Here is a 21,184-nt window from a genome sequence, read left to right as displayed (position 1 = left end):
ACCATTTGAATGCATTGGAATGGATATTGTCGGTCCTGTTGAGAGAAGCAAAGCAGGAAATCGGTATATGCTGGTTATCACTGACTATGATACCAAGTACCCAAAGGTGTTCCCACTGAAGTCCATAAAGGCCAAATCGGTTGCTCCCTGTTTGGTGCAGTTTTTTTCACATGTGGGTTTCCCAAACGAAATATTGACTGATCAGGGCACTAACTTCATGTCTCATCTGCTGAAACAGGTGTATCAGTTGCTGGGGATCAGGAGTCTGAGAACAACACCATACCACCCCAGACTGATGGCCTCACAGAACGGTTTAATCAAACTTTGAAGCAGATGCTCCGAAAGGTGGTAAATGACAATGGTACAGATTGGGATCAGTGGTTGCCATATCTTCTTTTTGCCCACAGGGAAGTGCCACAAGCCGCAACTGGTTTTTCTCCATTTGAACTCCTGTATGGACATGAGGTTCGGGGCCCTCTGTCCTTACTGAGAGACACTTGGGAGGGTGGAAAGATGGAAGAAAAATCTGTTAACATTGTTTCTTATGTTGTCCAGATGAGGGCTCGGCTCCAGCAGATGACTGAGCTTGCACAGTCACACATGGCAGAGGTCCAGCGGCAGCAAAAGGCCTGGTATGACCGTTCTGCCTGGCAGCGATCCTTCAGTCGTGGACAAAAAGTGCTAGTACTCCTCCCTAGTGATGACAATAAGCTGCTGGCTAAGTGGCAAGGGCCCGTTGAGATTTTGAAGAAGCTTGGACCCACTACGTACCAGGTTTCCACCCCAGGGCAGCCATGCTCCAGCAAGGTGCTACAAATAAATCTCCTGAAGGAGTGGGTACAGCGACCTGGAAAAGCTGAGGTGTTACTCATACGGGGAGTGCAAGAGGAAGAGGAAGTGGGTGAACAGTAATTGCCATCTACTGGTGCTCTGGACTGTGATCTCACCCACCTGCCAGAGGATAAGCGGCAGCCGGTGAGAGAAGTTTGTAACTCTCCAGTTTTTCAGGAGAATCCTGGGAGAACAGATGCTGTGGAACATGATATTGTACTTAAAGAAGGAGCCTCTGTAAGGCGTCTCAGTTACAGGGTTCCTGAACGGTTGCTGGCATCTCTGAAAAAGGAGCTGGATCTGATGCTGTCCCTGGGGATTGTTAAGACTTTAAAAAGTGAATGGTGTAATCCGGTGGTCCTGGTGCCAAAGAAGGATGGCAGCCTGAGGTTCTGTATTGATTTCAGGTACCTGAATTCCATCTCACTATTTGATTCCTATCCAACACCAAGGATTGATGAACTGCTTGAACGGCTGGGAAGAGCAAAATACTTGACGACAATTGATTTGTGCAAGGGTTACTGGCAGGTCCCACTGACGGAGAGGTCCAGGAAGCTGACAGCATTCAGAACACCATGGGGCCTGTTCCAGTTCACAGCGATGCCGTTTGGACTGCATGGGGCACCGGCAACTTTCCAGAGACTAATGGACCAGGTACTGTGCGACGTCTCTGGATTTGCAGCTGCTTGCCTGGATGACATTGTCATTTACAGTGACACCTGGGAGGAGCACCTGTGACATCTGCATTCAGTTTTGGATTGTCTTTCGGCTGCTGGGCTGACAGTGAACTCATCTAAATGCATCTTTGCTGCTGCTGAGACGGAGTACTTGGGACATGTTATTGAGCATGGGGTCATCAGGCCACAGGTCAGTAAGCTCCAAGCCATTGAGTCTTGTGCTCTGCCTCAAACAAAGAAACAGCTGAGATCCTTTCTGGGAATGGCAGGCTTTTATCATCGTTTTATACCACAGTTCTCCACCAAGGCGGCCTTACTTACAGACCTGGTAGGCTCAAAGTGTCCCCACCAGATTCAGTGGACAGAGGATTCTGTTGCATCTTTCTATGACATTTGTCAGTCACTGAGTATGGAGCTTGTGTTGCATAGTCCCAACTTTAATGAACTCATCCAGTAGCCTACATCAGCCGAAAGCTGTTCCCTAGGGAGTTTCGCTATTCAACTGTGGAAAAGGAGGCACTAGCCATTAAATGGGCCCTGGACTCTTTTTGGTACTACCTCCTGGGAAGAGAATTCAGCCTGGAAACAGACCACAGGGCACTGCAGTGGATGGAGAGAATGAAAGACACAAATAGCAGGATCACCCGCTGGTACGTGGCGCTGCAACCCTTTTGCTTCAACATCAAGCACATCCCAGGAAAGGACAACACCACAGCTGATTATCTCTCTCGCTTTACTGGCGAGAGTCCTGAAGAGAGGGTGTGTGTGATGGCTTAAGCCCCACAATGGTAATGCTGGTCAAATATTTTCATTATACATTTATTTGCAGATAAATAAATATGTTTAGTTAGTTTGGAGTCTTTGTCTAGTTATTGTCTTCCATTTTGTTTTCCCCTGTGTGTGTGTGTGTGTGTATGTTATTTGGTTTGGCCAAACCACTATAAGTTACCCTCATTGTGTAATTGTGGGAGGTCAGTTTTTCCCTCAGTTAAGTATGATTTTGTTTAAGTTACACTTTTGAGTATTGTTAAATTTACTTGACCTCTTTTAATGGCTGGCTAGTTTATTCATTCTTTTGGATTTTTGGGTCAATAAAAACCCAGTTTTTTTTTATTACTTTCTGTGTCCTTGCTGCTTTACTGCTTGGTCCCTGACACTTGTCTAGTTTGTGTTTGCACTTGAGGAGCATGGAGGACTGAAGTTTTGGATCATTTGGCTTAATGTTATCCAGATAGCATTTCATTTTAACATTATTTTAAAAGATTGAAAATCTATAAATGTGACCTAAATTTGAAAACGTTTGCATGGTCAAAAGACATGCTGAGTCCAGTTGTTTCATCATCTGATATGGAGATGATCATTCATGCCTTCATCTCATCCAGACTGGATTACTGTAATTCCCTCTTCACATGTTTAAACAAAAAATCACGTGACCGTCTCCAGTTGGTTCAGAATGCTGCTGCAAGGCTGATAACTAAATCCCCAAATTCACCCATATCACTCCTCTACTAATCCAGCTGCACTGGCTGCCCATTTATTACAGGGTGCATTTTAAAATTCAGGTTTTTACCTATCAAGCCCTACATGACCAGGCACCTGAATACATCAGGGATCTCCTACAGCTCTGCGTGCCCAGCAGGTCCCTGAGATCGAGTCATCAAGATATGCTGGTTGTTTAACCAACACGACTGAAAACTAAGGGTGACAGAGCCTTTGCAGCAGTGGCCCCTGTCCTCTGGAACTCCCTTCCTCTAAGCCTGAGATCTGTGGACTCCATGATCTCTTTTAAAAAGCAGCTAAAAACACATCTTTTTAAACTTGCTTTTACTTAGTTTGTTTTTATTCTCTCTGTATTACTGTTATTTAGTGTTTTATCTTATTGTTAAGCATTTTGTGATTTTATCTTGAAAGGTGCTATATAAATAAACATTTACTTACTTACTTACACATTTGGAATTTAGAACATTTTAACAACTAACACCAGTAGGTCCTTTCGCTTCATCCATTTTTATAAGGAATATAATTTGTTTGCAGATTCACAAGTTCAAGATGGCTGGTTTGAACCCAATTTTTATGTTTGGGTACAAAAAGAAGCACACTGTGGTCTGTGACTTTTTGAATGGCTTAGAGGTGGAAACTGGGAAAGAGAAGGACGCCATAAGGCTCATAAAAACCCTTTATGAGAACCTTGTACAAGGTTAGTCCACATAATGTTTTATTCGTGTGTATTTATTACAATGTAACATATATAGTTAGCTGTTTTACAAGTTTGAATCTATCACTTGGTGCAGTCCTGAAATTCTTATATATAAAACAGCTTACAATCCTAGAAATTTTTTTTGAACTGATTAAACCTTTGCACTGTTTAATTATTGTAATTTAAGACCATGTGTGAGCAATATGGTCGCAAACCCAGATCTTCATATGTGAAGTTGTCTGTTTTCTGTGCTGATGAAATCATTCAAAGACATCCCCAGTTTATGGAAAAGACTATTAATAAGCCTTTAGTGTTGATCATTCTACATTCATTTTTTTTTATTATTATTTTTGTTTGTTTTTATTTATTTATTTTTTTTTTACTATTACCCTCTAATTCTAAACCAGCATCACACAGAAGGTTTACATGTGCACATGTTTCCTTAATTGAGTGTCTGCAGATATGAAACATGCTGCTTCACTCTGTTCATTACTTAGTTGATTTCTCAAGCTAGTCTCTTGCAAACCCAAGTGACTAATGTCTTAAGCCTGGTACACACATAACGATTTTTTTAATCTTATGAGATTTTTTATCTGTTTGAGACCTCACACATGAAGCTAAAAAATCAGGCATTAAACAGTTTTGATCATAATGTGTGTGGTGTGTGCCGATAATCTAATCACGGAACACCACACACATAATGATGCTGTCCTGCAACTCATCTACAATCTATCCTCCGAGCCAGACAAATGTTGAAACGTAGTCCTGGTCGTGTTACATGTTTGTTTTGTCGTTTTTCATTATTTATTTTAGGATGATTGTGATTGTCAGCTTTACTTTCATGTAAAAGTTGTAGGAAATTCTGTGTTGTGCTTTTGTACAGGTGTAGCAGTTGGTTGTCTGCTGATAGTTTGGATTGAAGGATTGTTGCCTTCTATCTGTTGTGTCGTTGTCTCGTCTTTCTTCTTTCTGCTTTTCTTTTTGCTTCTTTTCAATGTTTTCCTCCTATTTTTGTCCCCTTTGGTCAGGTCCAGCAAAATTACAAAGATTCCACAATTCAAAGTAAATAAACAAGAGTGCATAAATAAATAAATAAATAAGTTTATCAAGAGGAGCCTTATACCCATAAACCTCCCCCTGGCAAAGCACATTTTTTCAGCACAGCCAGACCACCTATGATGCTGGACAGGACAGAAAAAAAAAAAACTTAAAATGTTTGACAATAGTGACCTCCTGGACATATTTACATCTCAGTATGCTTTAATTGCCATAGCTCTGCCCACTGGACACAGGAAGTTTTTTTTTTTAACCCCAATTTACCTTTACAAACTTTCACCCTTGATCAAAACATGATTAATAATATAACTGACTTCACAGAGTTTCCTGATTCTAATGGCCTTTTGTCAGATATCAGTTCTCAGCCATGAAACAAGAAGTTCCTGTAACTCTGGACTCTTTTGACTTAAGGAGCTGATATTTTTCAGTTCAAGTCCCATCCTGAACATGTTATCTCATAAGTATCCATCCAAAGTCAGAGCACCATCTAGTGGCTGTGGAAAAAGCATTTATATAGATGTAACACAACATGTCAGAAACAAGGTTATGAACACCTCAGGTGTTATCACTGGGTTTGGTGGGGCACCGCGCGACCTTTGGGGAAGATGATGATACAATAAACCCATGGACAAGTGAGGGCGTGGCTGCGGAAGACAGAAAAATCTATTGCAGGATGGTTGCTAGGAAGTGAGGGCCTTCACCACTGCTCTTATGGTAATTACCCAGCCCGTTGCTTGAGTTTTCAGTTAAGCTTACCTTGTGTTACTTTTGTTTTATTATTTCCTAATTGCCACTCTTGATTATTATTAATCATTCACCCCCTCTGTGTACACCTTGGTTTCACTTGTTCCATGCCTTGTCAGTCCTGTCTGGGTTTGTTATTGTTTCTTACAAGCTTTTCTTTGTCAGTTTTTCTGAATTTCTGTAATTAGTTTTGTTTAGCTTTGTTTTGAATTCTTGTTAATCCTGCCATTGTAGCACTTAAGTTTTATAAAATGAATCCCTTTGCCTACTGGCTCATACAACATTTAGGTCCTACTTCCTCACCGACTCTCCACAATGGCAGATAGCATTGTTAGTGTTGCTTATGGCTGTACTCAGCCCAGTAATTAAATGTTGATGAGGGAACTTCTTCACTTAAACAGTTTGTTAGTGTGTTTATGTGGCTGTGCTATAAATGATGTGTTTGCTGCTTTTCATTTGCTTGCTGGTTAATATGTTTAATGTTTGAGGTTTTGGTTCATAACTCCATTTGTGTTTTTGGATGAAAATGATGAATGATTTTACTGCATGAAATGTTTGGTGGGTCCTGCTGGACCAAACATACCTTACCAACCTGAAAAACTTTGGGAACCCCTCTTAAAGTTGCACTATGACACAGTGACATTTAGTATATAAATTTCCAAAGACCTCATTGTTCAGCAGCATCCTGAAGTTGCTCAAAATATTTTGCTTTAAGGACAGGTCACATAACGGCTGAGCTTTGCTTTACATATCAATATGAATATTGGTGTTAGCATATTAGGCATCTAAATAAATTGCTTAAAAAAAAATATAAACATGTTTAGCTCAACATAACACCATATCATTAACATAGGACTCCTATGTTAATGATATGGCTTAGGGCTTATAGTTTGGTGTGAAGGTTGGACAACACAGAATAATGAACTCTGGTGATGACTTAAGCTATATGTGTGTTTGCAAGTGTGAACTTGTGTGAGTGTGAGGATGTGTGTACAGTATATGAGTTGGGGTGGCCTGAGGGAGTTTATGCCCGACTTTAGTCCCAGTCTGGCCCAGTGAGAGATTTCACAAACACACAGGCTGGTTTCTTAAAGTGATGGCATAGATATTTCATTTATAGAGATTTCCTGAAATAGTAAGATGGGTTGGTTTTGTAGTCAGCTGCAGTCAACAGGTTAATGGTACAAATGGAAAATACTGGATGTGGGAAATAGGTGGTTTCTTTGAGATGAAGAATAATAAGATTTTTATTCTCCTGTGGGTGCACCTCCATCAGCTGCTGTCTCTGTGGCTCCATTTCCATCTTTATTAATCATCTCATTGTATTTGCTCTTAAAAAACCCAGCCTATGAGTAAAAAGAAGAAAAAAAGAGCTAAATAAAAATATTAACCTCAGTTCATAAATAAATGTAAATAATGACTAAAGAATGGATTTTAAAATTAAAAGATATAAAGATGTATTAATCATCACTGGCAAAATCTACATATTTGTTTATTTAGAAATCAATGTAATTTACTGACCAAAAAAAAAAAAAAAAAAGAAAAGAAAAGAAAAATATCAAGTATCTCACCTTATACAGACCAGCAGTGAGTAAAGCTAGAAAAGCCAACCCTCCCAGAGAACCTCCTACAATCTCTTTGGTGAAATCTGGTACAGGAAACACTTCTACCTCTGTCTCAATCTGGGAGGTGAGGAGATAGAGTTTTTATTAATTCAAGATGTTTAATAAATAATATAAATCTTAAGAAAGAGTAATGTTTAATCACTTTGTGAACAGGTGGGTTGTTATTAGTTGCTGTTGAGTAGAAGATGTACTGGTCTCTGTCGTACTCCAGACTGGCCTTGCTGGTTAAGAGGAATTTGGCAGATGGAAGTCCAATCTGAAACAAAACAAGTGGAAGAACAATTTAATCAGATTTTTATTCTTGTTAAATTTCATAAGAGCTGCCTACTGGTTCTGTAATCAGGACCAGTTGCACTTACCACATCCAGTTCATATTTACCTGCTCTATCCATGCTGAACTAAGGTTGGCAGAGATTGTATACGTCTTACTCTCCTTTCTTCCCATGAACCTGCTGCACCTAAACTGTCCTGTGCAGTCCTGTGGTGGACACATGCATAGAAAGCTGCAGTGAAGTGGACAGTAATGTCCATTTATTAGCATATACATTTAAACAGGCACATTATAAAAGCATACTTACCACTAATTTCTTTTCCTTTATCTGAGCAACAATATCAGTGACAACAGGTTCTTCATCTTTGTCTCGTTGACAGTCTGCAATCTGAGAATAAAGTTGATTTATGTCACTTTACTGGAACTGCTCCTCATTTCACCACATACTGCCATGTCTAAGATACATTTAAGGCTTTTTTAAGGTTAGTAATTAAAGGTTTCTCTATATTTACCTGCAGACTGTTCAAATCCACCCAAATATCTTTGTTACCGAGCTTTACAGGAACCCTGATCACCACAGTGAAATTAAATGCTCTGATGCTATTTGTAACCTGAGAAGGTGAGAAAGAAAAGTTTCAGAATATAAGAAAGCATCAGGTCTGAAACATAGCAGTAAACTAGAAGATAGTACTGATACTACTGGAAGAAGTAATCTTTCACCTTGATTGATTGTTGGACTGGTTTCTGCAAATTATTTGTTCCAAAAGTGAAATTGCAGTAGTTGAAGAAGCTAAAGAGACATTGTAAACATTAGATACTGGAGCAAAAAAATTAGCATCACTTTTAAATTTATTTTGATTTAACTATGAAACACAGACCTTTCAACTGAAACAAAGATGCTGTATTTCACATCGATCTCTTTCCTCTTGTAGAGTTCACTGGAAGGTGAGTGCTCCTGACTCCCACTGAAAGATTAAGATGGAAATGTTTATAAAAAATATTCATTTTCATATGCTGCACCGTCAGCTGAAGAACTGTACCTGGTGGCGTTTACCTTGACAAAGATCTTCCTGTCAAGTTGACTATTGGCTCCAATCCCATAGGAGACAATGAAGACAGCCTGGAAATGAAAGAAACCAGAGATCAGATGCCTCCTCTTCTGACTCAACAGTCTGCAGCAGTGCAACAAACCAACCTTGGAGTTGCTTTTGAAAACTGGTTTGTCAATAGTGCAGTCTGTCTTTCCTCGAGTTACTCCATCTTCACTGTCCAAAGAGCTGCACTGAATTCTTCCCTGTATTAAAAGACAAAGCACTGATGTGACTTGGAGAGCAGCTGATCAGAGAGGAAACAGACTTGATCCTGATGTCTGACCTGCAGAGCTGAAAACTTCCTGTAGGAGAGCCCAGCTGGGTATGTGAGAATAATAAGACTGTTGTATGAGTTTTCCTCCCTGTTCTCCACAGAGACCGTCATATCCAAAAGCTCATCAATGCCAACCGCAATCACTGAGGACCTGAGAGATTATGAAGATGAACAAGAATGAACAGAGGAAATTATAACTGATGTCAAACAGCATTGTTTCCACATAAGCAGCAACAGTAATGCTAACAGGGGCTGCAGTGGCTCAGGGGGTAGAGCAGGTTGTCCAATGACCGGAAGGTTGGCGGTTTAATTTCCACTCCCACAGTCATCTGTCGTTGTGTCCTTGGGCAAGACATTTAACCCTCTTTGCCTCCAGTGTTGGCATCACTAGTAAATGAATGTGGATGAATGTTCGGTGATGGTCGGAGAGGCCGTAGGCGCGGATTGGCAGCCACCTTTCCATCAGCCTGCCCCAGGGCAGCTGTAGCTACACACGTAGCTTACCATCACCAAGTATGAGTGAGGAGTGGATGAATAATGGATACACAATGTAAAGCGCTTTGGATGCCTTGAAAAGTGCTATATAAATCTAATCCATTATTATTATGAACAGGCTCCTAATTACTAGGTATAATGTTTTCCTTCATCATCATGTTAAAAATCATGCATCTAAAGCCAATCTGAATGTCCTGGATTTGCAAACATCCTTGTATGTCTGTGTTGGGGTACCTGTAAGGAGGAATCCATTCACAGATTTGTGCAGCAAGTTTGTCTCTTTTACTTATCCCCCAGCAACATGGGCCATGTTGAAGGACGACAGTGGTGACCATAAACATTCATCTGGCTCTGGGTGATGTATGTATGGCTGCCAAACTAACAAACTAACAGCCAAAAGATAAAATCTCCTGTTGTGTTTGTCAAATGTTGAAAAAACGGCATCAAGTCAAGACAACACGGTACAGTAGTAGAAATTTGTAGGGACTAAACATATCTATGCCCCATTAAGAATCTGACCCCACTTACAACAAGATGTGATATGATTTTACACAGAACCTACTTCATTTTAATATTATTTCACTACATTAAGTTTGTAATATAGCCTTTTGACTGTTTCCACTCACCTTCTTGTAATAATAATCATCCAAATAAATCATAATAATATGAACAAATAAATAATACTAAATCCTGCTTTTAAGTTGAACAGAGAGCTTTTCAGGCTTTTAATCGTTTCATGTCTGATAGTAAAAGCCAGTGCTCTAATTAACACCCAGCCTATAATTTATTCATATAACTCTTTTTCAGAGAGAAAAATAGAAAGAATTACCTTTGGCCAAACTCAATATTTAGGATTACTTTCTTCATTCTTATTTTAATCTACATCAATAAGCAGTACTTTCCTCACTATTTAAGCTTCCAGTTCATCAAAATTGGAGAAAAGCTTGATGATGGTCTTTCAGTATACACAGAGGAAATGTTTGCATTGCTGTTAACGGTTCAAGAGACAAAACCTTTGTGATCATTATGATAAGGAAGCATCAAACAGGGAGATGTGATAGTTCTGGGGCAAACGTGGCCATAGGGCAACTTCTGTTGCATTAAGCTAAGTTTAATTTATTCTTTCAATTTAAAAAACTCAAGTAGATGTTAAATGTATTTTTTGCATACACAAATCTTTGTTTTGTTTGTCCCCTGAACTCAGACAAAGAGTAGAACAACAGCAGCTCCACTTTTTGTAGCAGTTTGAATCATCTCTATGTACATGTAGAAAAAGATAAAACTTCACCAAGCAAACTAGCAAAGTTTGCCTTTTTTTAACTCATCCTCACCTGGTGAAGTTGAAGTCCACTTTCAGATTATCAACACATTTCTCATCAGCACCACAGTTGACCGCAAACCTTAACTGTAAAAAATATGATGTTACACACATTAGATCAGAAGGTAATAATAAATTAACACTGTTTAGGATTTATAGTGGCTCTCTCGACATGTCAGATCACTGTGAAGCTCTTCAACTGGTTTCATGTAAAATAACAATTATGCTGAAGGCTGATTTCAGAAAACAAAAAGAAAAAGCTGTTAATGGAAATCTTAAGTTAATGAAGTGTGTTTAAAAGTTACTCACAGGATGAAAGCTCGTATTTTGAGCCTGCTGGGCGAGACTTGGTTTAAGATTTGTGTCAGAAGGTAAACCGACGAAAGTGAATCTGAGCTCGTTCTCAAGTGGATTGTAAATATCTTCTGGACAAGCCTGCAACAAGAGAGAAGGGAAAATTATTGAAAGGTATGATTCATACTAGAAGAATACTTTTTCAACTTACTAAATCTGCTTTATTTGAATTTAGATGTTTGCATCTTAATAGGCCCTACCTGAATAAAGAATTTTAAAATGTTGCACTTTTGGTCACTTAAATCCAGAACAAGTGATCCAGTTTCCTCTCGTAGTTTCTCTTGGAAGTAAGCTCGGTTGTTTGGGGTCTTCCTGGTAGCATCCAGCGTAAAAGTGTAATTAATCTGTGCTTGAGCTGAAACATACCAGAATTCTTTCATGCAGAAATGAACAAACATATAAATATGTCAAGGAAAAAAAAAAAGTGGGAGATAGATTAACCTGTGTTCACTTCAGAGTGTCTGCTCATAATAAAGTAGATTTCAGCTTTGTTCTCCAGGGGATTTGAACAGTTCACATTTTGAGTTGGGATTTCATTTGGGTTGAAGGACACAGTTGCTTCCACCATCACTATAGGCCTTGATCTAGAAAGGACATCGTTGTAAGACAATGTCAACCCAGCAGTGAGTATTACAAGACAAGTAAACATCTTTAGGCTTTGTGATCATTTATCAGAAATATAAATGACAACTAGTAATTTCACACAAAACTTCACTGATATAAACATAATTTGAGGTTAAGAAACAAAAAGTAAATTTGGCACAGATTATGCAAGATCACACTACCTATGACTCACCTCAGTAAGACAACTGTGCCCTTTGAACCCACCGCTAAGTCAGGCAGACCATCACCACTCTGATCGAAACTCCACTGACTGATCGACATGCCAAAGAACTTTAGTCCTGACTGAACCTCAGAGGCAGCAATTCTCTGTGCAACAGTAGATTATTTAATTAATAAAAGTAGAAAATGGAAGAAATTTTTATCAGCTTTTTATTAACTTTTACACTTGCTCACCTGTGAGTAAGCAGGATTGATTCTTTGGCCTCCTTCAGCATGGAATATGCAGATGCTGCCTTGACCATCGTTCTCCAAAGGTGCTCCAACTGCTAAATCACTAAATCCATCTTTGTTTAGATCAGGCAGAACAGCGAGAGAAGACCCAAACCTTCCTCTGTCAGCAGCCCCTTTTAGTACTAATGGAGACTCAAAATGGCACTCGACATTCTGGTGAACATGTCAGGAAGAGGGAGAGTTTCAGGCTTATTAAAAAGAAGAAAATATAACAAGTAAGTTGACTTAATGTCTCTAGATGAAGCTGCTAATTACCAAGTGGGTCAATGTACAAACGTAAACTCGTCCCTCTCGATCAGAGTCCTTGTACATCGGAGCAGATATGATGATTAGATCAGTGTAGCTGTCAAGATTCAAATCCATGGTACAAACCTCTGCCCCAAAATATTCACCAATCTGGATCTGTGAAAGAAATCATTTTATAAAATAAATATCATAATGTGTTTTAATTCTTTCAGCACCATCTTAGTGGTAAATTCTCACCTCATGTTGATTTGGCTCAAGTTTTTGTTTGTCTTTGTCTCTGGAAACCACCATCACAACTCCTCTGTGTTGATATCTTGGAGCACCTGCTCGTGACAGGTGGGTGACGCTGGTGGCAGGTAAGTGACGCTAATGCTGTAGGTGACGTAGTTCCGGGGGAGACGGCAGATTCAAACTAGGCGCGCCCAAACATTTCTACTTTCATTCGATTGTATTTTGTGCCAACTTAATCAAAATATTCTTTAAAGTAGGACTATAGTGTCTTTAAAAGGTACACTCTGGAGCACAGCGGGGAGGATTTGGCCAGCCTGACAGATTTTATAGATCGTTGTTACGACAGAATCGTCATGGGGAAACCGAACAACACGTCCACCCCCTCCACCTCATCCAAGTCCAAGAGACAGCGAAATGAGGATTCACCTGGAGCTATTTCACCACCGGGGAACGACTCAACAGATGTTCTGATCTCTATAGATAAGAAACTCAGTAGTTTTGATGCGCGTTTGAGTCTGGTAGAAATTCTCCACAAGGAGTTCCAGGCGCTACGTGAATCATTAGAATTCAGCCAGAAGCAGGTGGAAAGTCTGGCTGCAGAAAATGCCGGTCTCAGAGAGACGGTAAAATCCCTCACCGAGGGCTTGACCCGTCTCTCAGATGAAAATAAGAAGATTAAGGAAACGGTGATCGATCTGCAGGCGCGGAGCATGAGAGAGAACCTGGTATTTGCAGGGATTCCAGAGCAGACGGAGGAGGACCCCGAGACCATGGTGAAAAACTTCATCAAAACCCACCTGAAGCTCCCGGAGGAAACGGTGAAAAACATCTCCTTTCACAGAGTCCATCGGCTCGGCGGGAGGAAACCCGGGTCCAGCAGACCAAGACCCATAGTAGCGAAGTTCGTCAGCTTCAAACAGAAGGAGCAGGTGAAGAACCAGGGCCGCGAACTGAAGGGGACCAACTTCGGAGTAAACGACCAATATCCGAGAGAGATTCTGGACCGACGGAGAGTCCTGTTTCCCATCAGGAGGAAATCGATCGCTAATGGCGCTCGCGCTGTCATCGCGGTGGATAAACTGTTTATTAATGGACAACTGTACCGCGACCCGGACATCACTCCGTGGCTCTTCTGATCCCAGGTGCTGTAAGTCAATCTCTCCAAATGATCACTCTTAACTCGCCATTATAGATCACTGACAGTAGAACACACTGCTCGTCTCACCACAGCCTCTACACCTAGATCGATGTATTTTTTTCTGTTTCACCACTCTTCTCACTTTTCACTTTTCACTATCTTTCTATTTCACGTCTTCACTGTTAATTGTAATCCAGCTCGTAATATCAGCAGCGCATGCAGCCGGTCGAACACCGTCAGGACGCACAGCCGCACCATACATGATACATATAAACACTCGCGTTTTATATATGAGAGAACACGCATTAAGGTAGACTACATATACGGACATTTAACATACGGACAAACGCGCGCAATCAGGCTGCATGCAAACACGCGCGAACACGCAAAAGGGGCGCACAAAGACACACGCGTCAGTAACACGCATGAAGCATTAAACCGTTCACAATAACCATGTTAAAAATCGTCTGTTGGAATGTACATGGAGCCGGTTCCAGGGAGAAGAGGTTGAAGATCTTTAATAAATTACAGGAGCTGCAGGCTGACATTGTCTTACTACAAGAGACTCATTTAACAAACTCAACCATAGACCTTCTTCAAACAGCTCAGTTTCCTCATGTTTACTCAGCTTGTTATAATTCTAGGCAGAGAGGAGTAGCTACTCTTATTAATAAGAGACTAAATTTTGACATAGATAGCACAGTAGTGGATCCGGAAGGCAGATTTCTGATAACTTTATTATCTATTTGTAATATCAAATTATGTATTACCAATGTGTACGGCCCCAATGCAGATGATCCCTCCTTTTTCCACTCCCTGTTTGCTACACTCCAGAATTATTCAGATAACAGAATAGTGCTAGCTGGTGATTTTAATGTAGTCTTGACTGAACAAGATCGCTGCAGCACATCAGGTAGTCATCGAGTCTGGCAGTCGTCAGAAACTATCAAACAGTACATGAAGGATTTTGGTCTTTGCGATGCTTGGCGCTCTCACCATCCTAAACTAAGAGAATACACCTTCTTCTCTTCAGTTCACCACTCCTTCTCTAGAATAGATTATATTTTAAATAGTAACTCACTAATGGGCGACATTTCAGAGACTCAGATACATCCAATCAGCATCAGCGATCACGCACCAGTTTCATTCAGTCTGAGAAACAAAAATAATAAACCGATTGGTAAAAGCTGGAGATTTAACACCTCTTTATTGAAAGATCCTGAGTTTATTGATTATTTTAAAAAAGAATGGTCAATTTATATAGAAAAAAATGACATGCCTGAAACTTCAGCGTGTCTTCTTTGGGAAGCAGGAAAAGCAGTAATGCGAGGGAAAATAATTTCCTTCTCCTCACATAAGAAGAAGAAGGAAACAGCAAGAGTTTTAGAATTGGAACTCAGGATTAAATCATTGGAGGAGGCTTACCGCATTTCCCCCGAAGAGCACACAATGAATAATATAAGGAAAACTAAATTGCAGCTTAAAGAAATTATAGATAAAAAAACACAGTTTTTAGTGCAAAGACTTCGCTTGGAGAACTTTGAACATAGTAACAAATCTGGAAAGTTTTTAGCAAATCAACTAAAAACAAACAAGGAGAAAACAACAATCTCCTCTGTTAAAGATCAAGACGGAAACATCAGCCATGACCCAGACAAGATAAATGACACGTTTAGAAGCTTCTATAAAACATTATATGAATCACAGATTAATCCAACAGATGAACATATTGAACAATTTTTAAACAACATTAATCTACCAAAACTAAAAAATGAAAATAAAATAAATTTAGATGCACCTATTACTGTAGATGAACTCCACGAAGCTCTCCAACATATGCCCAACAATAAAGCCCCGGGTCCAGATGGTTACTCAGCAGAATTTTACAAGGAATTCTGGACAACGCTAGCTCCTACATTTTATAATATGTTGTTAGAAATACAGGAAAAACAAAAAATACCGCAAAATATGAACTTAGCTAATATAACACTATTGCTAAAACCAGGCAAAGACCCCACACTTCCATCCAGTTACTGTCCCATATCTTTAATAAATGTAGACCTGAAAATAATTAATAAAGCTCTTGCCAGAAGGATAGAAAAAATAACCCCTCTTATAATACATCCGGACCAGACAGGTTTTATAAAAGGTCGACATTCATCTACTAACACGCGTAGACTAATTAACCTCATAGATTACTCTACTTTACATAATCTAGAATCCACAATCATTTCTCTAGATGCAGAAAAAGCCTTCGACAGGGTAAACTGGAAGTTTCTATTTGCAACACTAGACAAATTTGGGTTTGGATCTGCTTTCATAGAGTGGATTAAAATATTATATAATAACCCAAATGCATGTGTGAAAACCAACGATCAAACTTCTCCAAGCTTCCGCTTACAGAGAGGCACCAGACAGGGCTGTCCACTCTCCCCCTCACTTTTTGCCATTTTCATAGAGCCGTTAGCAGCTGCTATTAGACAAAATATAGAAATTAAAGGAATCCAGGGCAAAAATATAGAACATAAAATAAGTCTTTATGCAGATGATGTATTACTCTTCCTTCAGAACTCACAAACATCACTCTCTGAGACAATCACAGTTATTAATAAGTTCTCATCAATATCTGATTATTCTATTAACTGGTCTAAGACTACAGCCATGTCCATCAACTGTGACCTACAAAACATCCCTAATATCAAAATACAGACAGGAAACATTAGATATTTAGGTATAAATATTTCCCCCAGATTATCAGATTTAACAAAATTAAACTATGTTCAGCTACTAAAAACAATAGAAGATGATCTCTTACGGTGGAGGCGCTTACCCATCTCACTAATGGGGAGAGTTGCCACCATTAAGATGATGATTCTACCTAAAGTTAATTATTTATTTTCAATGATACCCGCTAAACCCTCCACCAGTTGGTTTAAATCTCTGGACTCTTTCATATCCAAGTTTCTTTGGAAAAACAAGCCGTCACGTATCAGTCTTAAAACCTTACAGCAGACTAAAGATAGAGGAGGACTGGATCTACCAAACTTTAATCACTACTTTATAGCTAACAGGCTGCAGTACATCTCAAAGTGGCTCAAACCCAGTTATCTGGATGAGCCGTGGCTAGATGGGGAGCAGGCTTTGTGTGAGGACTTAGTCATCTCTGACCTGCCGTTCATCAGCTCAACCATTAAACCATATAAGTGCTTTAAAAGCCTTAACATCCGTTTTTCCTTAATGGCTTGGTGGGAATTCTGTAAGATAACCAGATCTTCCCTCTTTCCATGTAGACTTACACCCATCTGGAACAACCCTGACATCCTGCAGAACAAAAAGATGATAAACTTCACTCAATGGAAGACTAAAGGAATACAACAGTTAGGACAGATAATAGAAAATGGAAACTTTGTATCTTTCAACACAATTGTCTCACAGTATGGAATCAACAGCAATAAATTCTTAGAGTACCACCAACTAAAATCAATTATATGTAAGAAGTATACCCCTGTACAGTTAGACTTGCAGCTTCCTGTCAGAATAGCAGAATTCTTGAATCTTAATACTCCAAAATTATTATCAAAAATATATAGATTACTTGCAAAGCTAGAAGACAGGATATCTCTCCCAACTTCAAAATGGGAAGATGATTTATCTAATAACTTTGATCAGAAAAGATGGTCACAAATATGTTTAAACACGTTTAAAATGACTCAGAATTCAAATATACAACTAATACAATTCAAAATTCTCCATAGAACTCATTATACAGGACACAGGATGTTCAGGATGGGCCTTTCACCATCAGATATCTGCCCACACTGCTCTGAGAACACTTCTGATAGCTACATCCATGCGCTGTGGTCCTGCACACCTGTGCAAAGGTTCTGGATTAAGGTGAGTGAAGATCTCTCAAAATGGTTTAAAACCAGTTTTTCTGCAAACCCCACACTTTGCCTACTGGGCGACCTGGGTGACACTAACATAGGAATACACTCCATAAACTTGGTCCTCGGTGTCACCCCACCCAGAGACAGACAGCTAACTATCCTGGTGTCAATGCACCCTAGACTTCTTTTAATAGTACACCGACATTTAATATTTACATTCCTCAAACTGTTGTTGTACTTCAACAACCATAGCCTTCACACCTTTTTTCCCCAGTCGGGAGCGTTACCTTGCAGCTCCACTGAAAGAGTTTAAATTATTTTAAAAAGGCAATTCAGCTTGGTGGTATTAGCTATCGCACCTTGTTTGTGGGTAAGAATACAGCCGAATACAAGGACAAGCTTACTTAATAGGAAACTGTGCTTACTTCTGTTCTGACATGGATCTGTCTCTTCTTTATAACAGATTGCAGATCCCAAGCTGACATTGCATTTCTGTTAGATGGCTCAAGCAGTGTATATAAAGACGACTTTGTGACTATGAAGACTTTTGTGACAAAACTGATCGAGTCACTGCTGGGAAAAGATACACAAGTAAGCTCATGTTCATGTTTTTCCCATTCTGAATAACTGAAATAACACACATACACACACAAAGAGAAAAGGTCCAGTTTACTTGTATTGTCTGTCCACGCCCTTCCCTGTTCGCCTGGGGTGAGCTACTGAGCAGTATGATGACATGTGTCAGGAGTTATTAGAATAACTAGTGTGACATTTCATCAGTTAAGTTTGAGTTGGTGTTAGTGATGTGCAGATAAAGAAACTATAATATTAAGATCTTCTTTAAATTAATCCCCCATTGGTAGGAAATACTTTTTCTGCCGGCTAAAGTCATGTGTGAAATAAGGTGCAGCGTCATGCCGATCACTCACTCAGTACTCTTTCAGTCTGGTGTGAAACTAAACAACAACTGTGCTGTATAATGTGTGTGGGAAGACAAAGCGGTGTTGTAGCAACACTTACACCTTAAATATCTGCGAGTCAATCATAACACAGTATATAATTAAATTATAATAAGGAAGAGGAGGGGACAGGGTTAGGGACTGCAAGGGTGAGACAGACGCCAGTTTTGGAGTCCTTTGATGCTGCAGGCAGGTACCAACCACTGCTCAGGTATGGAGGGAGAAAATGTGGAGCTGTGTAGCACTAATGCTCAGTTTTGATTGTGATTTACATTTGTCTGCTAGGTTGAAGTTTTTGTGTTGATGTTCTAACAACAATAGTTCCCCTCGTTCTTGAAATTATTGTATCATGTTTAGTTATGTATATTATTAAAAGTGATTATGAAATAAGTAAATGCTACAATAAATAGATGTACGAGCTTACATCAATTTAACAGCCTAGAACAAAAATAAAATATGGCTGAAATAATTTAATAGATAAGAAAGAAAGAAAGAAAGAAAGAAAGAAAGAAAGAAAGAAAGAAAGAAAGAAAGAAAGAAAGAAAGAAAGAAAGAAAGAAAGAAAGAAAGAAAGAAAGAAAGAAAGAAAGAAAGAAAAGTAAAATGTAAACAACAGTAAGTATATACTTCAGCCCCACCTGAGTCAAATTTGTATAAATATGTCCCCCTTGGTGGAAAAATGCCATTCAAAATGTTATTAAAAGGTTATTCTGTCTACTTTTCTAAATGAATGGTTTCCTACCTGGAACCTGCAGACTTTGGCATCTTTCAGTGGTGCACCTAAATATCTGACCCCTTAGATTTGCTGAAAACTGTTCCAAAGGTGCACTGATGAGAAAACTAGGGTAATAAAAAAAAGACAAACATTTGAGGACTGAGACATTTTTTCTGTTAGAAAGCTAGATTATCTTCTTACACTGAAGTGTGTATATTAGAGAGTTGCAAGTTAGGAGAAAAAATTGCAAACAGACATGGCAGCTGTAACAGACTATATTGTATCCTCTGACTCACTCTGATCGTCTTTGCACCACCTGGTAGCCAAAACCTGCAGCAGGATTCTTCAGGGACTTCCAAGCCAGAGGGTCAATGTTGAAACAAAGTGCAGCTTTTAACACTGAAAAATGAAGAAAAATATCCACACAATTTATCTAATTTAAAATCACAATGTAACTGTTTTGAATTTCATTGTTAAAATTGTATATTTGTAATTTTAGAAATGTAAAAAGAATTCTACCACTAATGAAAATTCTGCTAGGAAACAATATAGCCACAACTTCCTAAATTCAGAGCACAGCAGTTCAAAGCGATTATAATAAAAACATCCTGTAGGTTCAGTTTTGAAGTAATTTCTTTGACCTTCCTGATGAATCCAATTTATATTTCCTGATGTTCTTCAAAGTAAAAATAAAAATAATTAAATAATTAAAAGGCACAGAAAATGGAACTGAAACAATACTGATATTTGCAAACACATGGGGATTTTATGTTCACAAACAAAATCTAATTATAGTCATTATTATATGAGAATTTTATGTCATCATTAGAGACCTTTAGCATTAACCTGTTGCCTGCTGACATCAGCTAAACATAAAAAAATATTGATTTTGTTGCTATATTGAAGCAGTTATCATTTGAAGTGTAGTGATCATTGTCATATTTCATAATGGTTTCTGGAGAACGAAACCCTCAACTTCTGCTTTTTGTTTTCTTAGTGGCCCACTCTAAGTTTTTCTGTCTTAAAGTTAATTGTTGTCTCCTTATTTTATAATGAAGTGCACTAGTTCACCAGTGGCAGATTATAGCTCTAGGGTCACTGTAGGATCAGCAGAGGAAAGAATAACAAGCAACAATCTTTATAAAATTGAACATTAAAAGCTGCTATTCTTACTGTTTCTAATTATCATTCATAATGGATGTGGTTTTGTTTCTGGCAAGTTGCAAATATGTAACCAACAGTTGCCAAAATATTTACTTACCTGAAAATAAAAGTGTAGCTGTGATGATCTTATCCATTGTGTAACTCTCATGGAAAATAGCCAAAACGGTGATGTATCCTCTGATATCAAAGAAATTTACCTGTAAAATGTGAGAGGGAACTGCTTTCAACTAGTGAAAGTTTCAAGAAGAAAATGCTGAAAGCAGATTGCAGAACTCACATTGCTTAAGTATGTGTTGGGTCTAACTAAGGAGGGGCAGAGTTCCAAGGCAAGCATGTTTTTTTTTTTTGTTTGTTTTGTTTTGTTTTTTTTTAACAGAAGTGTTCAAGTGTTACACCATCCTCTAACTTTATTCAAAAAGTTTAGTATAAAAAATTAAAGCTGAGAAGCAAAGAACTTTCCAAAAAATAATTTTAATAAATGTTGATGAAGCCTTTTTTGTTTAGCTGATGCTCCAAGGGTAAGAGCTGCCTACTGGTTCTGTAATCAGGACCAGTTGCACTTAAAACATCCAGTTCATATTTACCTGCTCTATCCATGCTGAACTAAGGTTGGCAGAGATTGTATACATCTTACTCTCCTTTCTTCCCATGAACCGGCTGCACCTAAACACTCTGCACTTGGCTACAGCCACCACAGTGTCCTGTGGTGGACACATGCATAGAAAGCTGCAGTGAAGTGGACAGTAATGTGCATTAGAGAGTGATATGCACCACCTTACGTCAAAAGTGATTTATGACCCTCGTTCTGACATAATTTATGACAGGGGGCGTGACGGT

General features: G+C 39.0%; 1 pseudogene; it reads right to left on the bottom strand.

The window, feature by feature from the left end:
* LOC121633004 overlaps positions 1-20,517 on the bottom strand; it is a 60,502-nt pseudogene extending 39,985 nt beyond the window's left edge.
* Positions 20,518-21,184: the final 667 nt, after the last annotated feature.

The sequence above is a fragment of the Melanotaenia boesemani genome, chromosome 21 (assembly GCF_017639745.1).
Source record: "Melanotaenia boesemani isolate fMelBoe1 chromosome 21, fMelBoe1.pri, whole genome shotgun sequence".
In the NCBI taxonomy this organism is placed as follows: Eukaryota; Metazoa; Chordata; class Actinopteri; order Atheriniformes; family Melanotaeniidae; genus Melanotaenia; species Melanotaenia boesemani.
Note: the sequence above shows the minus strand (reverse complement) of the source record. Positions and strands in the feature narration are given on the sequence as shown.